The following is a 12,641-nucleotide window of genomic DNA, read 5'->3' as shown; positions in this document are numbered from 1 at the left end:
GAATCATTTGATCTTTAAAATGTCTGAAACAAAAACAAGGTCACAAAGATCTTTAAAGATTCATAAAGAATTTCTGATAAGGCTGAAATTCTTGCCAGTCTGAACAAGACTTTCATTTTCTCTGATTCTCTTAACATTACTTATCAGATTCCCTCTAATGTTTGCTCTAATGATAATATTCTCAGAAGTTATTCCTTTAATTTTCTTCCAGAGACAGTCCCACAGGTGCATAAAGCCCTCAAACATTTAAAAACCAGGAAGTCAGCAGGTCCTTTTAACCTCAAACTTTTACTTTTTAAAGCTAGCAGTGGATTTTATTACTCTGCTTTTGCCATATCTTTTTAACCCTCTCAAGGCAGGCGTTGCCGATTTGCAACAGTTAAAAACTAACAACCTGATTACCCCACATACATATTTTATTTGAGTTTTTTCTACTCAGAAGTACCACTGCAGGACTTGGTTGTGCATTAGCAACAAAAAGTTTACTTTGAGCCTGAGAGGGTTAATCTCTCTGTGGCAACTTATACAATTTATCCAGATAAAAAACAGCATGCAACATAGAGCCTTTTATTGACATCTATAAAGCTTTTGACTCTGTGGATCAGTTTTAAACTGAAGACTTAAAGACCCATGTTGGAATGCTTTGAATAATATCCTGTTGGGCAGATTTCAATGCAATTGCCCAGAGTACCACTTCTGGGCTCATCTGAAGATGTGCCCCAGAAATTGGTCCTCGTCTCGGACTGATCTTTCTATTCATATTGATTAAAATATTTGAAATTCAAATGTCAGCTTTTTCACATAGAAGTCTACTTTGCAACTGCCTCTAGTCAGGTTGTTTAAGTCCCACTACAAATCAATACTCCACAGAATTCCCTGTTTGATTTAAGACCCTGCGTTATTCTCAAATGCTAAACCTTCCACTGAAATTCACTGAAATTTAATTCATCAGTACTTTTTCTGTATCTCAGATATTTATCATATTCATTTTTAAAATCACTACTGTGGCTATGTAGTGTTTTGTTTGCCTCTGCTGATATCTTATCAGTGGAGCCGTTTGTGGTCCTTGAATCCTTAACATTAATCTTTTCCCATGCTGATCCTCATCATTATACAGGACATATACAACTACCAGCTACTGACAGGTGAGATTAATTAATACTGTTACAAAGGTGTCAGTTATGTGGAGGGGGTGGAAGCTGGGGTATATATCCTATTAGAAACAGTCATTCCTTGGAGAGCTAAATGTGGATAAGTGATAGGACCTAAGAGATTTTTGAAAAGAGACAAACTGTGGTGGGTAGAAAGGGTCAGAAATGTTCTGCAGAGGTTAGTAGAAGGAAGGAAAACCAATGCATAGGTGACAGGGATGTGGGCATAGTGATGTGCATGGGAAGTAAAGGCTGGCTTTGATCTCTAATGTTGTCACACTGCAAGAGCTGCTGAGGAATGGTTAGAGGACACAACAAAGACTTCTAGGCATTGACTTGTTTTCAGTTTGATGTATCTTCTGTGCTGTAAGAACAACCTTACAATGTGACTGCTGCTAAAGTCTTAGTGCCTAATGCTACAAGTTGCCTTTAGAGTCGTTGTTTGTTTTACAAGTCAAATATTATGCAGCTGATTTGTATATAGCCTCCGTAAGTAATTAAATGTCTTTGCTTTGCCTGTCAGGCTTTTCTAGTCTAGCGATGCTGTGATCATCAAATTAACAGATGCACAAGCGGTTAGATTTCTCCCCGTGATACTTTTGTTTTTATCTTTAGCACTAAACACCTTTGATAAAGATTTTATCGAGCTGTGATTAAATTAGAGAACCAAAAAGCTTGATGGCAATCACATTTGATTTACCTATTTGGGCAAGTGTTTGCGTCATACAACAGTTCAAGAAGGCATCATTGTAACTGAGCAGAATTGATTAGATAAAATCAAATCGAGTATTCAGTTTGGTTAGCTCATAAGATAACCAACATAAAGGATTTGTTCTTAGCCCATTAACACGAGAAAGTCTTTATTCACATTGGACCTTTCCGTGTCAAACTCTGATGGTAAACTCACCATAAAACACCAAAGCAAATAGAGTTAGACACACTGGAGTCTCAACATGAGGAGAGACAGAGAGAGATTCTGATAGATACAGCTGGCATTACTGAGGGAGCAACGTATCTTTGGTCAAGCTCCTCAGGAGAGACACTGATGATCCCTATTTATGTTTTATGAGAGTCTTCACTACAAGTACATTCACTGACACAATTTACAGACACATCAACCGGGAAATCCGAGTCGCATGTATGGCAGGGGTACATTTTGCTCCATGTTACTCAAGGTTAATCAAAGTTTAATAGAATCTTCATCTTATAAAATACGCTCAGTGTACAGAGTAAATGAGTCAAATGTGTTTTAGCCATAGCTATTGTGAGTCACATGACAGATTTAAAGTGACTTTAATTCAATAGATGATGAAACAAGAAAACCAAATAACTCAAAAGCACAATCTTTTAAACCTACACTTACACGCTCACCCAGTCACCTTTTATTGCATTAACTCCTTAAGGAAAAGAGTTACTCTTGGATGTAAGAACATATAGTAGGATTGTGTCTTCGTTAGAATCTCACCGGTAATGTAAGAGCTTTGGGATTTCAGCACTTGATATAAGCAAGTCTATAAAAATGTGTGTACATGTTAAGCAGGTCAGACAATAAACAGTGAAACTTGAGCTTGGGACAAGCTTGGGACAAGCTCAATATGTACTTGGCTACATGTAGTTTATTTATTTTAAAGAAATATTATTCTAAATTTACAAAGCTTGTACAGCAATACTTTATAATCAGAAATTCAATATTTGAGCAAAGAAACAGAAAAGTTGTACAAGTCTGGTTAGAACACCAAACACATCCAGTCAGTAAAATAAATGATCTCCTTACCTTAATGAGAGGGTATGCCAGGGTTGGCTGGGGATCATGGGTGTTGAGTCAGGTCCAGTGCGAAGCTGGTTAAATCTTCTCACACGTGTGGTAGTGCTATGAAAACCAGTAGAGTTGAACATGCATAGCCACTGGTAAACTCTGGTGTATACTACGCGCTCAAGCACTCCCTCACTGAGTGAGCACACAAGTCAGCAGCAGCAGCAGCCCGACAGCTGTGCTCGGGGAGATCCAAGAGTCGTCAGATAGAAACAGACATGCTGCTGCCTTGTGCTGCCGGTCTCTGCTCTCTCCAGCACTCTCCTCTGTCTCTCAGTCTGCAGCTCCCACTCTCTCACCAGTCTGTGTTGCTCTGCTCTGTCTCTCTCTCCCCCCTTAAATCTCACTCTTGTACACACATGCATTTTCCACACTGCATCTGCTGCCTCGCTTTCTCTCACAAACACACACACGCGCACATCTCTCTCAATTTTTATGTTCCAGCATTTTTCTTCACACACCACATTCTCCTTGTAGTTACCCCAAATAGTCTTTAATGGTTTTAATGTCTCTATATTTTTTTGATTCATTCTAGTTACCTTTCCCACTTTACAATCTCTCCTCCCAGTATTTCTTTCTGTTATCACATTTTCACTTTTAGCCCTAACCCTTGATGTACATTGAATTTTAGAGATTTAACATACTATACAGGAGAAAGACAGAGGCACTGAAGAGAGAAAGATGAAAACAGAAAGCTAACCGTGAGAATGCAAAGGCACAATGACACACACGCACAAAATGAATATCTTGATGTGGGGAGTTCTCGGGGGTGGACTGGGGCACAGGTTTGACTTTGAAGTGCAACTGAAAGCAAAATGTCATGCTTAATGTTCGCTCCCTTAGCACAGTTTATTGCTACCAGCAAAGTCACACTAGTGTGGGTACATTTGCTCCCCAAGTTTCTTGAATAGAATTTCACAAGGCTGGAGAAAAAGGGGTCCCAAAAGCTGCAATAACACAGAATTTGCAGGCCACACTAATTATAAACTATTTACATTTTCATACACAAGATAAAAATATGTCTCAGCTGGAGTTAAAACGCATGAAAATTTCAGAAGATTGTGTGACGGGGGTGTAAAGTGGGAAACGATTAATTTCCAGTGCCCCTTATTCAGCATTTGTGGGTCTGAGTAAATGCATCTCAGCAATAGCAACATCACCATGTTAACAAAATCTATCCACATACAGGCAGATATATATATACATCTGCCAAACTACTCTCTGTGCTACTTTTAGCTACAGCAGGTGTCTTCAGATCCACATTTTTCCACTAGTACACAAATACAGAAAGACAGACTGAAAACAATCCCAGCCATGCTGTCGCAGCTGGTTGAGATGTCACATCTGTCTTCATGACTTGAATGTGTGACATGACATACTGATGGGCGATGGCATTACAGAATTTTTCCAGTCTTTTGCCCTTGACCCCACTTTTTTAATATGCATCGCTTGCAGTGTATTGAAAATGTAGCTATGGTTATAAAAAATATAATATTTCTCAAATTAAAATTTTATATTTAGTCTTTTTCTTTTAGTTATTCGCCACAGTAGATCATCTCCCTTCATCTTACCCTATTCCTAGCATCATCATGATGATGCTAGGACCACACTGATGATGCTGTCACACCAACCCTGTGCATGTCCTAACAGTGGTAATAATTTAAAACAATACACTGTTGTGTGACTCAAAAGGAGGCAAACTGTAATAGTTTTCCAGGCTTTCTGATGGTCTGTCAAAGTTCTTCAGTCCAGTCCTGTACCTCACCATTTTCAGATTCAAATTACTGTAAATGTAAAAAAGGAAGTGACTAAACGGAGCCAAAAAGAGAGGAATAGATGCTCTATTGGTCTTGAATGGCTTTTTAGCCAATGGTGTTGGCAATTTTAACAAAATTGATGGGATTATGAGTGCAGTACAGTCAGTACAGTCAGATCTCGGTCCACCATCCGGTACCATCTAGAAAACATCTGACTGGCAACAACTTAATTCTTGAGCATGACAGTGGTCCCAAACATACTGCAGTTAAAGCATACATGAATATAAAAACACACAACTGAGCAAAGTCTGCCTACCCAGAGTCCCAGGGACCATTATTTAAACAGAGAATTGAACAAAAGGTTGCCAACACATTCAAAACACTTCTGAAGAAGAGTTTTGAATGTCCTTCAAGAAGTCCAGAGAACTATTATTGAAGACTATGTATAAATATTACAAAAAAGCTTATCTAACAGAGTTCAGGCAGTGTTGAAGAATAAGGGTGACCAAACTAAACGCTGACATTGAAGTTATTTAAAATTGTAAAACCCTTGCTTTATTTCCATTTATGTCTGCACCTATTTCCCCTTTTCCTAGAAAAATATAAATACATGAGAGAGGATTTTAGACTTTTGCATACTATTTTGCAGAATAAGACAACTGTTGAAAGCAGAGTTAGTTCCATTGTAGACAGGCATAGAGACAACACACAGTGTTGGACAGGTGCATACTTGACATGTAAACTGTAAGGACAGATGAGACAGGCTCTAGGTAACAAATGCTGAGTGCACACATGGTGATACCCCATAGCCCATCACTGATAGCCCATCTAACACAAGAATAAGGATGTGCAATTCTGGGGCTAACAGTGGCTACCTGTCACCCACAGCAAAAAAGTTCTGCATTTGAATCTTTTGCAGATGGGCCCTTTGGTATGGAGTTTGCATGTTCTCTCTGTGCCTCGGGTACTCTGGATTCCTCCAGAGTACATAGAATAAAGTGCTGTATGGGCAAATGTTTCTTGTAGTCTAAAGTCCTTTGAATGTAATGATTTATTTATGAATGAATTGTAAAAATTTGAATGCAGCGAAGGATTCCTGATCAATGAATTTTTGGTTTATTCTGGGGGAGCCAACGTCTTCTTCATCATTATCAGCACATTTTTTAATTTTTGTACAAATACTTAAAAGTGTAGTAAAAGTAGTCAAAGTGATAAAGTACAGACTCTGAAATGTACTCACAGTAAAAAGTCTTTGGAGAACATTTCTACTAACTCTTTTTGTGCAAAAAGAACAAACAAAAATAACTATTTTTGTTATATTAGTATTTGTCTCCACATCTAAACAGACTCCACACAGCCACTGTGCACCAGGGCAACACAGTGTTTGGCTGTAAATTCAAGACAAGCTAATCTGTTTGTCCTAATGTTACATGTGAGCTCTAAATTTCCAATTTAACAGATGTTGCAGAGAAGTCCTCAACTTTAAATGTAACTTCTCTTCTTCCTCTCCTGTCCTGCCTTTCTTACATCTTTCACCTTCTGTGAGTGAAGCCATCTCACACTCTGTTCTCTTCCTGGGAAATACAGCACCTGTAACTTTAGTTGGCAGACAAACTGTGTGAGAAATTGCACAATTCTGTGCTTTGTTCCTGAAATTTGTTGAATTGTTTGAACAATTGCATTTTAAATTACCTGCCACTTAAAAAAAACCCATTGCTCTCTTTGTGCTCACTCTTCTTCTGTAGCGCTAGCTTGTTTTTCTCATGAGTATTCACTATTTTCCACATTAGTACCCCCTGTTGCTAGCCTGTCACACAAACTATAACTGATGTTGATACAAGATAATTACTTGGATACAAAAGTGGTAATTAATTGGTAAAAAACTTACAAATTACTGCTCTCCTTGTTTCCACTTTATTAGACCACTATTACCACAATATCACCGAGTTGTGTTGCCAGGTCCTTACTCGAATTAGAAAGTAATGTCACCACAAAGTCATGAACCCACAGTCAAAATATTTCCTTTCCACCTCCATTCCTGTCATTAGCTCAAGTGTTTGCATATAAAGAAAAATCACGGCCACCATACCCTGTTTATCCTCAGAATCTAGCAAACTAAGGATTTGATTGCTTTCCTGAGGAAGCAGGTTATTACAAATATACCATTTCATATAGAGCTCATAATGAGTTATGAGTGAAGTATGTGATCTATGTTCCTTCACACGTTCTCATGCCAGGCAAAAAAGAAAATCTAAGGACAAATAAGCAAAAAAACAACATAAGTCTGCCAGACAACCAAAAGGCTGGATCAAAAAGCCGGACCCAAAAGCAGACTCAACAGAAGGGAAGTTTCACAGGAATGGAAGGTTTATTTCATCTTTTTCTCAAGAGACTGGATCATAGGGGTAGGGAAGAGACAAGAGTCACCGGTGAGGAGATACTGAAACAGAGGTAGAGGTGAGGTAGCTGTTGAAGTGATTATGGAAATGACCAGCATTCTCCTTACTTTGTTTGGCAGAGCTGTGGAGCTGTGAGGGGGAAGGGAAGTGTCCAGGTAAGTGTTGAGGTGTCCAAACAGAGAAGGATACAGGAGGGGAATTCCTTCGACAGGTGTTTGCTCTAGCAGAGAGTGATCTGGGGAATCCTGAGAGCAGGTGAGCAGGTGAGTGGTACAGGAGCCGTGGATGTTGCAAGAATGGCCAGCGGGACAGTGATCCAAGGAGTTATTGAAATGTAGGAAAATATGTCCCTAGGCGTGGAGACTGTAGCACAGGAAGACGGAATATTAACATTTGGAAAACAAACTTGAACTCATACATGGAGGCTGATTTACCACTGTGAGTAGCAGACGATCTGGTAAAGAGTGGAAATCAGCGCTGGCCTTAAATGCAGGACCGCTGATTGCTGCCAATGGCTTGCAGGTGAGACTGGGCTGGCCCTGGTGCCAGACTCCGCCCAAGACCAGCGAAGCCAAGGTGGAGGAGCCGAGTGGAAAAATAACAGAAACACAACACTTCCCCAGACAATGGCGAAGTAAGCTTGTTTTTTTCTGTACGGAGTATTTAGTGAGACTTTTTCCACATTTCAGATCCAACCTTGATCCATAAATATCTGAGAGCACTGATTGGTTTACCTGCTTGAGTTATCGGAGTCAGCCTCACTGGTCTGACAACAGGAGCTGAAGCAATGTTTGTTGCTTCCAGCTGTTTCAGTTAATGAAATATGGCATGACACAGCATGCGAAAGCATTATCCATAACTATTCATTATTTCTAGTCAGAACTATCAATTACTCCCGAGATAGATTATATCAGGACCTAACAGCAAATCAAAATCTACTCTGTGCAACTGAGACACAAAGACGTTTTATACACAGCAGTAGTGATGGGATTTCCGGCTCTTTTTAGAGATCCGGATCTTTCGGCTCGGCTCACTAAAAAGAGCCGGCTCTTTCGGCTCCGAACCGGCTCTTCAGGTTGTTTTGTTGCTTTAATTATTTAATCATTAACAATAATATAAAATTATGCAGAAAAGGAATTACTAATGTAAAAAAAGTGGTTTTATTTATATATGTTTATATATGGCCCCTAGAGACAAAGCACGTACAAACTCTAAAGCGTATACAAACTCCAAAAAGCACGTACAAACTCCAAAACATATTTCTAGCGTTAACTGAACTTCAAAAACAGAGCTACCCAGATCACTTAAATTACACAATTTAAAGCATGTGTGTATTGTTTGTGTATTTAAATATGAGTGAGACAAGCACTCATATTTATTCAAATAATTAAAAAAAAAATTCATTTACCTGTTACTACCATACACCAAATCCGGTTGTTGATACTTCCTGGCTTGTGTAGCCACTAGGTAACAAAAGCTCAACACTGTGCCCTAGCATCCTGGAGCACTTCTGTTGTCTTTTGTACGTGCTTCTGAGTTTTTACGCATTTTGGAGTTTGTACATGCTCAGGAGTTTGTACGTGTTTTGGAGTTTGTATGTGCTTTGTCTTTAAGGGCCACCGTAAATATACTTTATTTATTCACTCCACATAAAATGTAATAAATAAATCATATAATACAAAAAACAACTATTTACATTTTAAACTTTTAACTATTTAAATTTTCAGCTTTTTCCTTTTAAACAAATTTTACGTGAAACAACACAAAACACTGCAAACCACAACACAATTAAATATAAATTAAAATATTAAAACAAAAAGAAGATGCACATTCTCTGTCATATGGGCCTGCATGATTTCTGAATCCTTTATCATCTGCAACTGAAAATAGTGGATGATTACTATACCTTTCTAATGTGACATTGTTGTCCCTCGCTCTCTTTCTCTCTGGCTCTGTTCCTGTGCTACTGCAAGTGTAACTAACGCCCCTCCCCCCTTTGCCCAGCGCAAAGTACAGGCCGCGCGTGCGGCGTTTAGCGGAAAAAAGGGCGAGAGAGAGGGTGAGAAAAAAAAAAAAAAAAAACCTCACGGCTCGATGGGTCGTTCGCGAACTACACAGCAGTTGCCCTCAGGTTGAATCCTGAGCTCCATCATTGCTGTTGGGAATGTTTTACAGTCATGGGCCACTTTCTTAGACCGCTTTTGTTTTCAGAGCTGCCTTAATTCTTCTTGGCATAGATTCAACAAGAGGCTGGAAACAGTCATCACAGATTTTGGTCCATATTTTGACACAATATCATCACACAGTTCCTGTAGGTTTGTCAGCTGCACGTCTATGATGTGAATCTTCCATTGCACTATATCCCAAATGTGCTCTATTGGAATGGGATCTGGTGACTGTAGAGACTATTTGAGGACAGTGAAGTTATTGTTATGTTCAATAAATCAATTTGAGTTTTTCACATTATCCTGCAGGAAGCAGCGATTAAAAGATTAATATACTGTGTTCATAAAGGAGGGACATGGTCAGCAACAATATTCTGGGAGGCTGTGACATTTAAACAATGCTCAGTTGGTACTAAGGATACTACATTGTCCTCTGATCTCTGGCATCAGCAAGACTCAATCAACTCTTCAGCAAACTGTGTCTTATTTAATATTTTTCTTTTTTTCTCTGGACCATTCTCTGTAAACCACAGAATGTAAAATACTCAAACCAACTCGCCTGGCATAAACAACCAAAAGTCAGCAGGTCAAATTACCGTGTCTACATGACTAAATGCGTGAAATCTTTTAAAACCAAGATACAACCAGTCTTTTGAGGTAGCAGCACCAATGTTTCCTTTATATTTCCCTCAAATGTTATTTAAATGTCTGTTAAAAACACATTTCTGTAAGTACGTTTGTTCATGATCTATATTTTGATTAGTATAAATTTGACTTTTCATGAACATTTACAGTGTTTAATGCATCTGTATTTATGTCTGTACAGTGGTGTGAAAAAAGTGATCCCATTTTTTTTGTATGTTTGTCACAATTAAATGTTTCAGATCATCTAAGAAATGTAAATATTGAACAAAGATAACACTTGTAAACACAAAATGCAGCTTCTAAGTGAAGGTGTTTATTATTAAAAGGATAAAAATCCAAACCTAGAAGGCCCTATGTGAAAAAGTGATTGCCCATTAATCCTAATAAATGGTTGGGCCACCCAAAGCAGCAACAAATGCAGTCAACCATTTGCAATAACTGGCAATAAGTCTTTTACTGCACTGTGAAGGAATTTTGGTCCAGTCATCTTTGCAGAATTGTTGTAATTCAGCCACACTGGAGGGTTTTTCAAAGATGAACCACCTTTTTAAGGTCATCTGAATTAGATTCAGGTCAGGACTTTGATTAGGCTACTTCAAAGTCTGCATTGTGCTTTTTAAAGCCATTCAGAGATGGACTTGTGTTTTGGATTATTGTCCTGCTGCAGAACTCAAGTGCGCTTCAGCTTGAGGTCACAAACAGATGGCCAGACATTCTCCTTTGGGACATTTTGATAGACAGCAGAATCCATTGTTACATTTACTGTCCTGAAGCAGTAAAACAGACCCAGACAATCACACTACCACCACATTTTACTGTTGGTATGATGTTGTTTTTCTGAAAAGCTTTTACTTTTATGCCAGATTTAATGGGTCACACACCTTCCTAAAAGTTCAACTTTTGTCTTGTCAGCCCACAGAGTATTTCCCCAAAAGTCTTGGGGTTTACCAAGATGTTTCTGGCAAAACTAAGATGAGCTTTTATGTTCCTGTTGCTCAGGAGTGGTTTTTGGCTTGGAACTCTGCCATGCAGGCCATCTTAGCCCAGTCTCTTTCTTATGATGGAGCCATGAACACAGACCTTGGCTGTATCCCAATTCAGGGTCTGCAGCCTTAAAGTACGCAGCCTCAACGGTCCACAAGGGCCGCGTACTCAAAGACCGCTAAGGCCGGAAGTGTGAGGCTTGTGAAATGGGACGGTCTAGCCTCTGTCGCACTGCCCAGGTTGCCTAGCAACCATGATAGCTGGAAACGTGTGGTTGACAGAAATGAAGGAGAACATATTTTGTTCATTTGTTTGTTTCTACATGAGCTTTGTGTGATTTAATAACTATCTGAGGCTGAGACCTCAGGACTGTAAAACATGATTGTTGGGCTTCATATCTGTACTGAAAAGTAATATAAGATTAGCTAGTAAATAACAAATAGTTAATGTTGTTCATGAGACTAAAGTCAGTGTAAATATGAGATGGCCAATATTATAGTTATTATATTAATCATTATAAGTTATTACAGCAGTGAGTTTGAACTCTCAAATCACTTCTATTGTCACATCACATGTGCAGGTACACTGGTACAGCACATGTGAGTGAACTCTGTGTCAAATACTGAGCTTCATTAAAGATTCAAGTTGCAGCTATATGTCCTATCACCTTAAATCTTCACTCAAAGACACTCAAGTATCTTTGACAGTGTATATATAGATGTATTATATATAAGAGGCAAATGTTGTTCCTTCAGTATGTTGGCATTACTAAATTTGGCTCAATGCTTACATATATGTGTAAAAAGCAAATGTACGAGCTGTGATAACTGTGTCTGATAGAATGAAGAGTAGACTGATATATTAAATATTCCTTTATTGGGTGAGAAAATCAGACCATGTCATAACTGCTTTAAGTCATACAGAATAGATATCAGAGCCTTAAACAGGCTGACTTCTGCTAAATGGGTCAAACTGGGCAGAAAGTATACAAACACATAACATCCTTATAGAATATGATGTAACACTATAGATCAACTTACCTCAGAATATATAAAGCATATAAACAATTACAGCAATATGATGCAACAAACACAGCAGTACTAATCCAAAATACTCAAAGCTTCATAGAACTGAAACAAACATTTATTTTTTAGCTCCATTCTGCTGCTGATACATACTTTAGGTTTCTGAATATTAAACTTGTTGCTTCCTTTCATAGTGTTTAACTTGAAGGCCCTGAGTACTTTCTCCCCCACTGCAAACACTGGAATGATAAAATTATTTCAACATTATCTAATAAGACTGATTCAGGACAGACAGTTAGTTATGTTAAACTTTCCTAGCAGTCCTTCACAAACAGGGAACAGTCTGTCTATTCTCTCCATCTGTCAGCTGCTGCTGGCTCTTCCTCCTCCTCTTCCTCACACACTGCTGATTTTGTCCTGGTGGATCATCAGGGGTGCAAAGCCTCACAGATGATGTGCAGCAGTGGGTCCCTCAGTGTGTCCTCACTCTGGACACTTGCAGTTGTCACACATGGAAATCAAATGTGTGATAAGCTGCAGGATTCAAACACAAGTGTAATTTATAAATACATGTTCATACTTTTATTACACAATCAGAGAGAAAGAAAAAGAGAGAGAGTGCAGGACAGACAGACAGGTGACAGTCTCAGGTGTATACACTGCTACAAACAGGAAGATTTAGTGTTTGTGTTATTACGAAAC

The 12,641-nt window shown here is 38.7% G+C and overlaps 1 protein-coding gene across 2 annotated transcripts in view; it reads right to left on the bottom strand.

The window, feature by feature from the left end:
• opn7b (opsin 7, group member b) overlaps positions 1-3,524 on the bottom strand; it is an 89,911-nt gene extending 86,387 nt beyond the window's left edge. Inside the window, exon 1 of one of the 2 annotated variants that reach the window (XM_085147188.1) lies at positions 2,926-3,524. The gene's annotated coding sequence lies outside the window, so the exon portion shown is untranslated. The remainder of the gene's footprint in view (positions 1-2,925) is intronic. The other variant, XM_085147187.1, reaches the window with a different exon arrangement.
• Between the last annotated feature and the right edge of the window lie 9,117 nt (positions 3,525-12,641).

Source organism: Neolamprologus multifasciatus, chromosome 20, assembly GCF_963576455.1.
Source record: "Neolamprologus multifasciatus chromosome 20, fNeoMul1.2, whole genome shotgun sequence".
In the NCBI taxonomy this organism is placed as follows: Eukaryota; Metazoa; Chordata; class Actinopteri; order Cichliformes; family Cichlidae; genus Neolamprologus; species Neolamprologus multifasciatus.
This window is presented reverse-complemented; position numbering and strand designations above follow the sequence as displayed.